We start from the raw sequence: 16219 nt of genomic DNA on the forward strand, positions 1-16219 counted from the left end.
CTTAGGTCTAAAATGAGTCTCTTAGGGGATCCCTGGGTGGCTCAGTGATTTAGCACCTGCCTGTGGCCCAAGGCGTGATCCTTGAGTCCTGGGATCGAGTCCTGCATCAGGCTCCCGGCATGGAGCCTGCTTCTCCCTCTGCCTGTCTCTCTCTCTCTCTCTCTCTCTCTGTCTATCATGAATAAATAAATAAAATCTTTAAAAAAATAAATAAAATAAAATGAGTCTATTATAGACAGCATATAGATGGGTCTTGCTTTTTTATCCAGTCTGATACTCTGCATCTTTTAATGGGATCATTTAGCCCATTCATGTTCAGAGTAACTATTGAAGGATATGAATTCAAGTGTCATCGTGTTACCTATTTGGTCCATGTTTTTGTGGATTGTTTCCTTGGACTTCCTCTTTCTTTTACAGGGTCGCCCTTAATATTTCTTACAAGCTGGTTTGGTGGGTCACATATTCTCTCAGTTTCTGCCTATCCTGGAAGATCTTTATCTCTCCTTCTATTCTGAATGAGAGCCTTGCTGGATAAAGTATTCTTGGCTGCATGTTCTTCTCACGTAGTGCCCTGAATATATCATGCTAGCCCTTTCTGGCCTGCCAGTCTCTGTGGAGAAGTCTGCTGTTAATCTGGTATTTTTCCCCATAATAAGTTATGAATCTCTTATCTTGAGCTGCTTTAAGAATTTTCTCTTTATCTTTGAAATTTGCAAGTTTCACTATTACATGTCAAGGTGTTGAATGGTTTTTATTGATTTTTTAAAAAATTTTTCATTTATTTATTTATGAGACACACACACAGAGAGAGGTAGAGACACAGGCAGAGGGAGAAGCAGGCTCCATGCAGGGAGCCCGATGTGGGACTCGACCCCAGGTCTCCAGGATCACGCCCTTGGCAGAAGGCAGCACTAAACTGCTGAACCACCCGGGCTGCCCTATTGATTTTTTCATGGGGGTCCTATCTCTTGGATTTGAATACCTGTTTCCTTCCCCAGTTTAGGGAAGTTCTCAGCTATGATTTGTTCAAATATACTTTGTGGTCCTCTCTCTCAGTTTCTTCTGGAATCCCAATTAGACATATATTCTTCCTTCTCAAGCTATCATTTATTTCCCTAAGCTTTTCCTCGTGGGATCTTGATTGTTTTTCTCTTTTTTTCCTCAGCTTCCTTCCCTACCATCAACTTGTCTTCTATGTCAGTCACTCTCTCTTCCACCTCATTAACCCTAGCAGTTAGAGCAACCAGTTTGGATTGCACCTCCTTTAATCTATTTTTAATTTTGGCCTGATTAGATCTCAATTCTGCAATAACAAAATCTCTAGAGTCCTTTCCACTTTTTTCCAGAGCCACCAGTAACTTTATAATTGTACTTCTGAATTGAATTTCTGACATTGTATTGAAATTCAAATTCTGTAACTCTGTGGCAGAGAGCATTGTTTCTGGTTCTTTCTTTTGTGGTGAATTTTTCCTTCTTTTCATATCATCTAGTGCAGAGTGGCTATATGAGCAAGCTGAGTCAAAAATATCAACCACAACCTAAGTAAAATACACTCTAGATGATTCTGAAGAGGTCAGAGACCAGAAAATAAGAGAAAAAGAAGAACTGAACAAAATAAAACAAAAGGAGCACTAAAGTGAAAAACAAATTTTAAAACAAAACAGTAAAATTTTCCTTGGAACTGGGCTATGATGAGAAGTGCCTGCCAGGAATATCATCACCTTTTCCTTGATCACTCTCTTCAGTTTCTGAAGATATAGTCAAAGATAATCTTTGAAGATACAGATAACAACTCAAAAAGACAAACACATGCCTCCAATGCATTGTGCTTGCAGATATTCTGGATTTAATTCCACTGCCGAATGAGCTGATTGATGCATTTACTCCATAGCCAGGTCAGCCCACCTCCTTGAAGAAGCCTACTCTATTCCTGGGAGCAGGAGGGGCTGCGGAGATATGGAAAGGATGTAAGAACTCAGAGATTGTTTGGAAATTCTTCCTAGGAAAGGCAATTTCCATGAATGAGGTCTTCCAAGAAAATAACACCATACTTCCCCAGGTGCTCCTCAATCACTGTACTGTCTGTCAAAGGGATGGTTTTATTTATCTTTTAATTAATTTATTTCTTTACTTATTTAAAATAAAAATTTACTTTGTTATTAAATAAAATATTTATTTATTTTAAAATTTATTTAAAATTTATTTATTTATTTAGGCTATCTTAAAAATAAAAACTCATTGGGGGCCTTGAACTCAGGACCCTGCCATCAAGACCTGAGCTGAGATCAAGAGTCAGAACTTTAATGGACTGATGAGCCACCCAGGTGCCCCAGGATGGTTTTATTCTTGACCTTGGCTTGTCCTTGTTTCAAGATGAGTTCCTGGACAGACTTCAGATTTGGAAATCCCCAGGTTACATAAGGTTCATTTCTATATGCACGGTGTTTATATGGTCTGGGGGTGGGAGGGATCATTCTGGCAAAGTCACCACTGAAAATCCTTAGGTGAAGCCCTGCAATGGTCCTCTGCACCAGTGAATTCACTCTATTAATCCTTTGGATGCAATACAACAAAGGCCAAGGAATGTTTATGTGGCACTTCCAAACCATGAGGTTTCACTTCTAGACGTCTGAGGTGCACCCTGTCACGTTGCTGCCACCAGGAATCAATCATGTAGGAGCCATTCCAGTCGGTTAAACTTGAGCTCTTTTATTTTCTCCTGCTCCTTCTTGTCCGAAAGTACCAACTTTGCTTGAGTGGCTTTCAGGGCCTGATAAGCCTTCCTCTTTTTCAGGAGATTTTCTGAAACCACAGCTATCTTTTTTCTTTGCTTTTTCTCTGCCATGTTTTCAAAGCCCTAAGTGTGTGTTTTGATAGGTAGAAGTTTTATATTTTCATGTAGTTCAATCTATTAACCCTCCCCCTTTATAGTTCGTGCTTAGTTTTTGGAATATCAAGAACCATTCTGGCAATATTTCAACAGCTTGGCCTATACAACACAATGCATTTTATATACATACATACAAATACGGCAAAATAATAAATATGACTAAATTATACAGCTGTAACTAGCTTTAAATATTGTAATTAAACTTGTACAATTAAAATAAGCATGCCAGCCAATGGTTTAAAAAAAGTTTCATTTTGGTATTTATTTAGCTTTTGAGCTACTGAAATCAATGACCAGAGTAAAGCAATTATCTGATGTTTGTGGGTGGCAACCTTGGAGAATCTCATCCTCTTCCTCCATCCCACCCTATTTTTGTCCTTCATAGCAGATATTTATCTCAATTTTGAGATTATATTATTTTCTTTATAATCATAATCTTAAAAAGCTTAAAATAGTACTAAATTTCATGTGGAATAAAACTTCATATTCGCAGCATCTAATCTTTTTTTTCTTAAAGATTTTATGTATTTATTCATGAGAGACACAGAGACAGAGGCAGAGACACAGGCAGAAGGAGAGCCTGCAGGGAGCCCAATACGGGACTCGATCCCAGGACCCCAGGATCATGACCTGAGCTGAAGGCAGATGTTCAACCACTGAGCCACCCAGGTGCCCCACATCTTATCGTTCTTAGTGATTTCTACTTTAGCCTTAAATATAATTATGTCAACTCTTATCTAAACCATTGTTTTTACTTAGTGCTATCTAAAAGTAATGGAAAAGGAGAAATAGGAAGCCCAAATTAACCATAACTATCGCTGCTTTCCGCAGAAGGCAGCATAATTCATATTAGCAAAGAAAGAAATCTCCTTATGGCTTTTTTTTTTCTCTTAACATACGCTAGTGGAAGAGGGAGAAGTGTTCGAGAGATTCCAGTCTAGCAGAACCTTTGGATATCCAAATGGAGCCCCAGAGCCAAGTTCTCCAGAGGAAGGGGCAAAGATTTGGGGGTGGAGGACAGAGAAGAATAAAGAGGGGAAGAGAGGGCTAGATAGTTTCACAGAAGGCTGGAGCCTGTGCTGGTAAATATGTTCAAGGAAATTTCTAAGGAAAAAGATCGGAGATTCAAGATGACTCTGCTCTCACTTTTAACTCAGGTCTTTGTTATAGCCTGTTTCACAAACACATGCCTTGTGTGGACAATGCTTGAAGCAAAGGAAATCTGTTTGATGTGATACAAGGTGTAACAGGGAGAGCATGTGTGGGATAGTGAGACTATTCCTCTATTGAACCAATTCAGCTATGAAAGATGATAAGCCCAAATAGGAATTGAGGGGCTTTGTGTGTGTGTTCCTCAAAGACATTATTCTTAATGTATGACTTCAATAACCCTCAACAAGGGGCTTTAGGCAATTTCGGGGGGTAGGGGTGGTGGCGGCAGCTCAGGCAATTTTATTAGGATATCCTGTCATCTGAGTTATATAAACTCAGAAAAAGAATAGGAAGCATATAGTGATCATTTTGTCCTTTGCAATTATGAAGCCCAGCCAGGCACATATCTATAGAGGGCAACAAATTTTACCTAATTACAGTCCATTTCTGCTCCCTGGAAGTGGTTGCCTGGTTATTATTTGTTTGGAGCTCTTTAATTTATCCTCGGTGATCTTGGCTCTACCTCTTTATCTTTTCTTTTCATTAGAAGATATTTTTCTTAACCTGCTTCCTGCCCATAAAAAAATGGGGGCCTAGAGAGCTCTATTCATTTTGAACTGTCTCTATACCTGTTATTTAAAGTTTATGGTAATAAATAAATAAATAAATAAATAAATAAATAAATAAATAAAGTTTATGGTACTTTAGTAAATATTTGTCTTTAAAATGTTCTGGGTTCCCTCTGAATGTTATTAGGTATCACACCATGGCAAAAACAAACAACAACAACAAAAACCCTATATCCATATTTTTTTCTAAAATGGGCTTCTCTTTGGGCCACATGCAAGGCTGTTGTGGAAAAATATGCCCTTATTCTCTCTATGTGTCTCATGAGTAAATAAATAAAATCTTAAAACAAAACAAAACAAAAACCGCCTTTAAAAAAGAAAAGAAATATATGCCCTTACTATTCTTAGAAATCTAGATGTCTAGGTGGGAGGGTTTATAGATGCTGCCTTAAGTCTTACAGAGTTTTTTTTTTTTTTTTTTTTTTAGATTTTATTTATTTATTCATGAGAGACACACAGAGAAAGGCAGAGACATAGACAGAGGGAAAAGCAGGCTCCCTCTGGGGAGCCTGATATGGGACTCAATCCCAGGACCTTGTGATCACGCCTTGAGCTGAAGGCAAATGCTCAACCACTGAGCCACCCAGGCGTCCCTAGAGGTTTTAACCAGGGATTTTACAGCCAAATCCTTGATTTAATCCTCAGTCTCAGGCCATTTCTTACATTGATAATGTTTTTCTGGCCAGAGAGTCTGTCCTGGGTTTTCTATATTTCTTCTTTATCCTACCTAAAAACAAAATAGTTCCTTGTTTAGTTAATTTCCCTCTTTCTATATTTTATCAGTGTGGCTAAGAGAGGCCAATTGTACTTTCAATATTTTGCCTGGAAATCTCCTTGTCCTGATCAGCAAATTCAGAGCCATTGATTGGAGGCCTAGGAGGTGAGAAAGAGTGATGAAGCCGAACAGTTCTGGAACTAAGGCAATATATATCAACCAGACAGCTAATACTCTCATTTCCTCAAATCAGTGAGTTCATTAGCTGCATCTTCTAGCTTCCATGATTCCACGGGTGATATCATGGACAAAAATTCTACCACTCTGTAGCATAGCTTACTTTTTGTTTTTGAGCCTCCAATGGCAATTTTCTCACTATTATTTCCAGGATGACCTAACTGTTTCCTCACTGAACTTTCTCTTGCTACCCAGTATCAAAACCAATGAGATGTGTTTTAGGTTTTTGTTATAGCAGCAACCCACTTCCAGATACAAATTCTGTTTCAGGTATCTGTTATGATTGCTGTGTAATGAACCAGCCTGGCATTTAGTAGCTTAAATCGGTGTCCATTTCTCTTGATCACAATTCCTTGGGTCAGGAATTTGGGCCAGGGTTGGTGTGAACAACTCATCTCAACTTTTGTGGGTTCAGCTGGGGCAGATAAGTTTGACAACTCCATGTTGTTTGCCAGTTGGTGCTGGCTGTCAGTGGGCACCTTGGTTCTCCTCTGTCCAGCCTCATTATCTGGGCCTACCTCTTTCCAGGTAGGCCCAGATGATGGACCTCCAACAGGATAGCCTGGATTTGACTACATAAGAGTTGGCTTCCAAAAGGGCAGAGACAGAAACTGCAAGACCTCATAAGACCAAGAAATCACAGTGTCATCTGCACTGCATTCTATTGGTCAGGGAAAGTCACAGGATGCGTCCAGGTTCAAAGTAAGAGGAAAGAGACTTTATCCTTTTGTTGGCAAAGCTGCATTGCAGAAGGGCATATGGGATGGAATGGATTGGTGTGACCATCTTTGAAAACAACCTACCTCACAGAAGGAAACCAAACGATCATGAATCCAAATACTCTCTGAGGCCGCTGTATTTCATAATCCATCAATAAACCTGATGTTCAAGGTACCCTCAACAACCTGGCTCATTAAGCCAAGTAAGGCCAGAAGGGAGTTAAGGCATTAAGTAGCCGACACAGACTACTTTTACAATATTCCTATATGTACTTGTTTTAAAGTTTTAAGAGACCAACCTGTTCTCTTGTTGAATGGCTTTAAATTCGAGGGAAGCTGAAGCTACCTTTCTGGACTCACCCCGTCATCAGATATCTGCTCCCTGGAGTCACTTATAGGAAACCTACCCACTTTCAAGTAGATGGCCATATGCATATTGAGATACTTTAAGATTTTAGAGTTAGACATTTTAAGATAGTTTTCTTGCCTCAACATCTACCAACTTCTTTACTTGCCTTTCTCAAATTGTGGTTTCCAGAAACATGTGTTTATGTGTATCACATATACCTCCCAGAATGAATTTTGCCCAGTGTGATGTGTTTAAGCAGAGCATGTAGGAGATTACAGAAAGTTTTAAAATATCTGACGATGCCAGTAAATTAACTGTTTACTGAAAGTGCACTTTGCCTGTGCACTTTGATCTAAGGGAAACCCAGTGCTTGAAATCTGTCTTGTCACAATTTTTTCATAATTTATTTGCTGTTTACCAAAATAATTATCTAAACGTGGCATTGCTGGTATTCAGACGGTGCAAGTGGCTGAGCAGTGATACACAGATTCTAAGAAAAGCTGAAGGTGGGACGCCTCAGTGGCTTAATGGCTGAGCATCTGCCTTTGGCTCCTGTGGTCCTGGGATTGAGTCCCACATTGGGCTCCCTGCATGAAGCCTGCTTCTCCCTCTGCCCACCTCTCTGCCTCTCTCTCTGTGTCTCTAATGAATAAATAAATACAATCTTAAAAAAAAAAAAAAAGGAAAAGCTGAAGGCAAAGTTTGCTGTTATAACTGATGAAAAACCTGTCCAGATACAACAAAGTTGGTCCAATGCCTTGTGTCCCAAAGTGAAAAATAGAGAGCAAGCATGTATGACTGGCTGAACAATCACTTCTCTCTGTGGATGATGTTTATGTAAGAAGGTGCCTCAGACCCAAAATGAGGATGAAGCTTTCACTAGTCAAGGCAGGTGGCTATAAAAAGATAAGAATAATGAAAAGCTACAACCAAGTAAAATGGGAACTTAATCATAGCCTTGTCGACCCACAACAAGGGGTCATGTCTGATGTGCCTTAGGCATGTCTTATCTTACTAAGACGACAACCCCAAATTTTCCTGACAACAGTTTTTTTGTGTGCCTATATATATATATATATATATATATTTTTTTTTTTTTGCTTCTGAGTACCAGCCCCCTAATAAAATCAGAAAGCTTTCAAATGTGTGGGTATGTCATTTTTATAAATAGAAATATATTTGGGGATATATGAGAGGAGCAAAGTATCTCACCACACAGTAAAGGGTTTTAAAAATATTCATTGTTGTATAATGTTTTTTAAAGCATTAAAGTAAGTGGGACAGTTGCTTTGAATTTATGAAAACTAACATATATAATTAATGACCTTCCCCTTCTATTTGTATTGTACTTGGTTAGGTTTGTTCAGACTTAATAAAAGGCTATATATAGGAAAAAACAATGTGTATAAATAATAATAAAGATATAAAGGAGACTAATAGAGAAGCAAAAATAGTTCTGTACATATAATTAGTTTGAAGACAGTGCCAGATATTTCTCTACATCTACCTACCTTTCATAATTAATGCATAAGTGATGTGAGAAGATCTTTAAATTGGATAAACCAAACGTGTCCTGGTCAAGCACAAAAAAAGTGAGAAAATGTAATTTTCCTAAGTATATAAGAGAGGATATAGAAGATTGTCAGAATTACAGAAGTCTTTTAGAAAACTGAACTGGAAAAACAGTTGTGATGGTTGTATGACAATGTGAATGTACTAAAAGCCTCTGAATTGTTTAAAATAGTTAAAATGTTAAGTTTTGTTTTATGTATTTTACCATAATTTTTAAATGCCCCTTCAAAATAAAACCCATAATACATCTAAATATGCCGAAAAATCTATTGGGTAGGATGCTAAAATCTAGCAGATTTTAGACAGAAAGGAAAAAGGATAATCTCAAACTGAATTTGCTTGGATTGCCCATCCTTTCCTTTGTTGACAACCTGCAAAATGTTTGCTGACTTCTGGGCAAGTGTGAGTTTAGTTGGCCCAAGCAACAAAGAGGTGATGTGCACTTGAGCCCAAACAGACTTGTTCTCAGGATATCTTTGGAAATTTAATTGGTCTGAGTTCACTGTTGAACCAGTTGCAGACAGGAGCAGGCAAGTTCAAGAGCTACTGATGCTCAGAGTGTCCAGAGAATCAGTTGATTGTAAACGGGACTGGTACAAGTGTCCCTTTATGTGAGTCCCTGCTGGTTACACAGAAGCACAATCCCCCATTCATTTGTTCCTTTGGATGTTTGTGGTCTTGGGGCCTTTTGGATTTTTGTTGCTGCGGATGACAGAAAATATGAGTGGGAGAGTCTAATAGTGAGATTTTCTTTAGATGAGGAAAAAGTTCGAGTTAAAAATAAAATAACAACAGCAGCAAATGGGAAAGGTAGACAACACCAGGCAGTGTACAGCCTGAGCAAAGAATTCCAGCTTTTATGTGAAAATATAGGCTGACCCAGCACAACTCCAGGCCTAGTGACAGACTATATTAGACTATCATGGACTGTAATAGGAATAATTAAGATCACCTGATATTCTGGCTTTCTCATAATTACCAGACAGCTCAGTTGATGTGGTTGGAACCCAGACTGGGGAGGAACATGACAGTTCTTTGGTAGAGAAGTTTCTACATTCACCACAATGGGAAGTGCAAGTCAGAAAGGTTTATGTCACTGGGGGTTGGGGTGCAAATCAGTTGTGCCACTAGGGGTGAAAGTTTAATTATGAGAAGCTGTCACAAGATTATCCAGGGTATTCTCTAAAGTACTGTGTCTCAAACTTTAATGTACATATGGATTAAGTGAGGATCCTGTCAAAATATAGGTTTTGATTCCAAAGATTGTACATTCCAGCAAGCTTCCAGGTGATGCTCATGCTGTTGGTTTGAGGATCACACTTCATGTAGAAAGACTCTAAAAACCATAGGGGCAACTAGGGGGAAGACTAGTTGGATCTAGTCTTCCAGTTGGATCATGATTCCTGTTGGATCTAGTATTTCTACTAATTGAAAGTTTAAGAATCTAACTTTTGATCTAAAGAATTGATTACAAACATGAAATTCCAACTTTAACAAAGTGCTCTGAAATCATTCATTTATACTTCTTAGGCTAGAGCTACTAGATCTCAGTTGAAAGAAGTATGACTTCCAACAGGGCATTCAGAAACATTTAGAGGGTGTTGTTGGTTGCCATGATAATGTAGAAACGCTACTGTTATTTGGTGCCTGGAGGCCCAGGACTCTCATTGTCTGATAACGTATGGGAGGATTCTGAACATAAAGCCATTCCATCCAAAATGCCAAGAAAACCCCCGTTAAGATATCTGACCAACACTAGTGGAAACAAATGCTGCACCCATACCTGGAACCTCAGCCAATTAGTTCTTTGAACATATTTTAAGATGTATAGCTTGGAACAGTACACCCTACTCATGGGCTTTAGCTCATCTTTTTAGAATTTTGGCTACCTTTGGAATTTTCCAGTGGGAATAAAGGCCTTTCTGTCTAGTGTTTCACATGCAATACCATAGCTTGATAAAGTCATGGCCATTCTCACAGCAGAGAATGAGCTCAACATGAAAGACTTCAGAGAGTCCTGCAGAGTCTGGATTCATCAACATTCTGCATGAAAAATCAGAAAAGGGAACTTCCAGGGTCCCACTTGAGGTAATGACCCTCTGCTGCTGATGGTGCTTACCTTCCTCCAAATGTGGGGCCATGACCAGTGTGCCAAATTCCAAACACAAATGCCACCAAGGCTACCAGGTCTATCAAATTCCCTCCCAATTCTTCCACCAGAGGTAGAGTCCCACAGTTCTAGATTTGTTGGCCATAGAAAGCTTTCCTAAGGTCAAGCAGATTCTGACCTCTGATCCCAACAGATACTACTGAACATTACCATGAGTGTATTAGAAGTTCTTGTGGTAACTTAGTTATGGCAAAAAAAAAAAAAAAAAAAAAAAAAAAAAAGATATGAGAAATAAAATAGGGAAACAAAGAAGTGACCTTGGGCAATGTTCAAGAAAGTTGACTTTTTTTTTTTTTTTTAAATTTATTTATGATAGTCACACAGAGAGAGAGAGGCAGAGACACAGGCAGAGGGAGAAGCAGGCTCCATGCACCGGGAGCCCGACGTGGGATTCAATCCCGGGTCTCCAGGATCGCGCCCTGGGCCAAAGGCAGGCGCCAAACCGCTGCGCCACCCAGGGATCCCCGAAAGTTGACTTTTTAAAAGAAGGAAAGCCTAAATCAATTTAGCATGGTATAAAAGGGGCCTTCTCAACTGTTATTTCAGAGACTAATTTTAAAAAGAATGAAAAATAGATATTACGATAAGCATATTTAATACAACATAAGGAAAAATTGTATAGCTTTTTGAGCTTCCATATTAAGTTCAAGAGATAGGGGACTTCTATTTTTTTTTAAAGACTTTATTTATTCGTGAGAGACACAGATTGAAAGAGAGGCAGGGACACAGGCAGAGGGAGAAGCAGGCTCCATGCAGGGAGCCTGATGCGGGACTTGATCCCGGGACTCTGGGATTACACCCTGGGCTGAAGGCAGGCCCTAAACCGCTGAGCCACCCAGGGATCCTCAAAGTTGGGTGACTTCTGAAAGGATTTGGCAGCGTCAGTCCGATTCTGTCAGGAAGAGCTTTCTTCATCCTGGCTTGATCTTGGGTATTGCTAGATAGATGGGAAATGTGTCTGGCACCACAGCAGAGCAGTTTCTGTGCCCAGATTCCAAGTCTCCCCTGACCAAGCTGCAACCACCTGAAGGAGATACTCTGTCACTGATCACTACATTCCAAAAACTCTAATATGGATAAATATTGATCTGATAAAAAAATTAGTTACCTAAGTAAAATAATGTGCACATAAACCCATAATCATCTGTATACATGAAAATGTTCACTCTTTCAAGTGTCATTAAACAACTACAATTCTTATGAGGTGCCTGGATGGCTCAGTTGGTTAAGTGTCCAACTCTTGATCAAGTTTAAGTCTTGATCTCAGGGTTGTGGGTTCAAGCCCCGGACTGGGTTCCACCCTGGATGCAGAGCCTACTTTTTAAAAATTCCCCCCCAAAAAAAAAATAAAAAAATAAAAAAATAAAAATAAATAAAAAATAAAAAATAAAAATTCCCTAACACAGGCTCCTTGGAATGCTGGAAAGCTGACTGATTTTCAGGGCCCTGGACCCTGGCCCTGGATGAGAACTGACTGCACTGATACCAATTTAGTTTCAAGAACTAGGAGCTCTTCATGTTGGTGAATGTTCTCTTAAAATAGTTGGTGGAAGTTCTTCTGAAATGGTGCCATAAACCCCACTGCACAAGACTTAATGAGAATCTGGCAGATCTTCATTTGCAGGAAAAGCTTTCCCCAGCAGCTATGAGCCCTGGAAGGAACTTTGGGGCAGGAGAGAGCCATGCAGAGAAGGCTGTGTCTGCTTTGCTCTGCTTCGAATTCACTTCTGTTAAGTTCTGTACGTGGGCTGCAGCAGGTGTGTGTGTGTGTGTGTGTGTGTGTGTGTGTGTGAGTGTGCGAGAGAGAGAGAGAGAGAGAGAGAGTGTACACACATGCACACACACATCTGTGCTCTTCCTGTCAATCTGTAAGCTACCTGCAATGATACAGGCCACAGTTTGGATGTGCAGAGAGCATGTCATTTCTTATTTTGTTTACATAGTTTTTTGCCTTCTTTAAATGCTTCCTATTTCTAACAGGGAAACAAAGCAAACAAACCAACAGAAGCCTATCAAGTTTAAACCTTGGATGCACACAATACTTTTAACTGCCCTATGGGTACTGCTCAGCCTCCCAGTTTCCTTCTGACCAGGTATTCCCGTCCACTACAGTCTTCCTCTAGATCCTGGTGATACCTTTGGCTGCCTGGTTGCTGGGCTTCCCTACTGGCTTCTGAGCTGAGACCTGGGGCTGGTAGGTTTGTGGGGGGACCAGCAAGCTCAGGAGGCTTTCCAATGGGGTATGGCCCCGGAGGTTCTGCTTCTCCTCCATCTCACTGAGGCCTCTCTAGAAGCCCATAGTGATCTCCATTCCACCCCTTTGGGCCCTTTGCAGCCTAGCCTCAAACTACCACCATTGACTCAGGGCCAGCCCAGTGGATCTCAGTTCAGTGCCAAGCTGGGATTGGAAAACTCTCTGCCTGACCACTCTGCTCAGGGCTCTTAAGCAGGCTGGGGTACCTCATGTTGGTTCAAGGGACCCCACTCAGCTGCTCCTTGCAGAGCCCATGAATTCTGCATCATGCTGGAACTTCATGCTGGAACTTCATGAAGCATGCTTAGCACCTACATTGGATTGAACCCTTTGCCAGAACTTTCTTACTTTCTTTTACTACCATCCTTCAGAGGGAAGGTGGTAGGCTTTCTTTTACATCTCTCCAAGAGCTTTTTTTCTGCCAGACTAAACAAAGCTCCAAGGCCCAGCAGTGACACATGGTGGGACTCTCTCTTCACTTTAGGAGATGGTATAAGCTACAAGTCAGGTATAGGCAATTTGAATGTCAGGCAAAAAAAAAAAAAAAAAAAAAAAAAAATCCACAAAACCTGAATTTCAATCCTAGTATCTTGCTTAAGAGGGCATATACCAGGCAATGAGACTTTTGGTTCTCCTTCAAAATGTGAAGGTTCAAATGGAATATGGCTTAAGGATAAAATGCATTGGTTTTATATTTGTAGAATACTGTGTTTCATTATAATTGTTTTATAGGGTCTTAGAGGAGAAAACAAGACCAAGCAACAAAGAAATATATAATTCAGTAGCTATAATGGACAAAGAGAACAATTTACTTAAGAATAGGCTTTCCAGGGCAGCCAGGGTGGCTCAGAGGATTAGCACCGCCTTCAGTCTGGGGCCTGATCCTGGGACCCCAGGATCAAGTCCCACATTGGGCTCCCTGCATGGAGCCTGCTTCTCCCTCTGCCTGTGTCTCTGCCTCTCTCTCTCTGTGTGTGTGTGTGTGTTTCTCATGAATAAATGGATAAAATCTTTAAAAAAAAAAAAAAAAGAATAGGCTTTCCATCACAAATTAGGTAGTCACCATATTTTGCATATTATCTATATGTTTGACTACACCTGCACAATTAGAATGTTGGTTGCCACTTGTACATGCATTTGAATTTGCCAGTAATTCTCCTGTCCTCTTTTCAATCTCCCACTACTAATTTATGTTGACCCTCAAAAAAGAAAATGAGGACTCGAATGTCAGAGCATGTGACTTGCATTCTAGGACATATTGTAACTTCCAGAGCACTGACTCAGCAATCTAATGGTTTAGGCTTCATACTCCTGACAGCTGTTTATTTCTTTCAATGTAATTTCAGAGAAAAACATCCAGAAGGGATTTGCTGCCCTAGATCTATCAGAAAACATATTTAAGATATTCTGTAGTTTTATAATACAAAAATTGAACACTAAATAATCACTTCATAAAAGGGTTATAATTTCAGTAGCAATTTATCTGAAATCAGGCAGAAAGGTGTTTAAAGCATGTACCTTGATACTTTGCAGAGATTTAATAAGATAGTACATGGGAACAGTAGAAGCTAAGAAATATTTCAATATTATTTTAAGACAAGCAGGGAATGATAGAATCTGAAAGAAACTTCAAGATTATCTGATTCAGATCTCCACTTTTTGCACCTAGAAAAGTTTACTTATTGACTTCTAGTTGAATGAATAGGGCTGCTCAAAGGTCAGAAAGTCTTGGGATCACAGTCAGTGGCTACAAAAGGAAACTATCTATATATATATGTGTGTGTATGTATATGTATATATAAAATGGAATATTATGCAACCATAAAAAAGAATGAAAGTTTGCCATTTGCAACAACATGGATGGATTTTTTTTTCCAGTTCACCTCTTTTAATCAGCCAGGCAGCTTGCTAGCAACAAGGGTTAGTTTCTGTTGAGGAAGGTCCTGTGCAGTGAATGTAGTCACCAGTGACCTCTGTCTTATTCTCAGTTGCAGTAGAAAGTTGCTTATTCATTCTTACTTTAGCCATGTTGCAATTTCCAGAATCAAAATAGTTTTTCCCATTCTACGAATGTCTCCTTAAGAAATCTGAACCTCCAGGCTTTTGTCCCAAATGAGGGTTTTGCTTTTGATTTCGCTCTTTAGCTTTCTCTGGACCAGTCACTTTATCTTCTATTTCCTTCTGCTCCTCTACAGAGACTGCCTCAGGGACTTCTGTGGACTTACTTCTCCCTCTTACTCCACTTCTCTGGCTCTGCCAACATGGATAGATCTTGAAGGCTTTATGCTAAATAGATTAGGCAAATAAAGATGAATATTGTATGATGTCACTTGTATTTGGAATCTAAAATAAAGCAAATCGAAAACAAAAACGTAAAAGCAAACTACTAGATGCACAGAACAGATTGGAGGTTAACAGAATTGGATGGTGTGGGTTGAGTGAAAGGGATGAAGGTGGTCAAAAGGTGCAAACTTCCTCTCATAATATAAGGAATGGGGGTGTGATGTACAGCATGGTGACTACAGTTAATAACACCGTAGTGCATATTTGAAACTTGCTGATAGAGTGAATCTTAAAAGTCCTCATCATGAAAAAATGAGTTATTTGTAACTCTGTGTGGTAATGGATGTTAACTAGACATATTGTGGTGATCATTTTGCAGTATGTGCAAATATTGAATTATTACATTACACCTGAAATGAATATAATGTTATATGTCAATTATATCTCAATTAAAATAAATCCTAGTTCTTAATTACTAGTATATAGGAAAGGAACTGACCCAAAAGTCATGTATTAAGCTTATGCCCTGTAAGCTTCCTACAATCACCAGTTTGTTCTAGGGGTTTGTTTTGTTGTTGTTAATTAATTGAGACTTTTTCTACATAAATAATCATGCCATCTGTAAACAAAGACAATTTTATTTCTTCCTTTCCAACCTGTATACTTTCTATTTTTCTTTTTCATCTTATTACATTAGCAAGGGCTTCCAATATGATGCTGAATAGGACTGAAAAGAGGGGACATGGGGACATTTATGTTTTTTTTTTCCTATCTTAGTGGAAAAGCATCTAGTTTCTCACCATTGAGTATTGTGTAGAATTTTTGTAGACATTCTTTATCAGTTTGATGAAGTTCCCTTTATTCCTAGTTTGCTGAGAATTGTTATCTTGAATGGATATTGGGTTTTGTCAGATGCTTTTCTGCATCTGCTGATATGATCATGTTGTTTTCTTCTTTAGCCTGTTGATGTGATAGATTACATGAACTGATTTTCAAATACTGAACCAGTATTGCATTCTTGAATAGATCCCAGTTGGTCATTGTGTATAATTCTTTCTATACATTGTTGAATTTGACTCACTCATATTTTTTAGTATTTTTGCATGTATGTTCATGAGGGATGTTGATCTATAACTTTAAATCCTTATAATGTCTTTGTCTAGTTTGGATTTGTGTTATGCTGGCTTCCTAGAATGCATTAGGAAGTGTTCTCTTTGTTTTGATCTTCTGAAATACACTGTAGAGAATT

General features: G+C 39.1%; 1 pseudogene; it reads right to left on the minus strand.

The window, feature by feature from the left end:
- Positions 1-1846: 1846 nt before the first annotated feature.
- Positions 1847-2845, minus strand: LOC140610119 (large ribosomal subunit protein uL30-like; annotated as a pseudogene).
- Between the last annotated feature and the right edge of the window lie 13374 nt (positions 2846-16219).

This window comes from Canis lupus, chromosome 2 (genome assembly GCF_048164855.1).
Source record: "Canis lupus baileyi chromosome 2, mCanLup2.hap1, whole genome shotgun sequence".
Taxonomy (NCBI): Eukaryota; Metazoa; Chordata; class Mammalia; order Carnivora; family Canidae; genus Canis; species Canis lupus.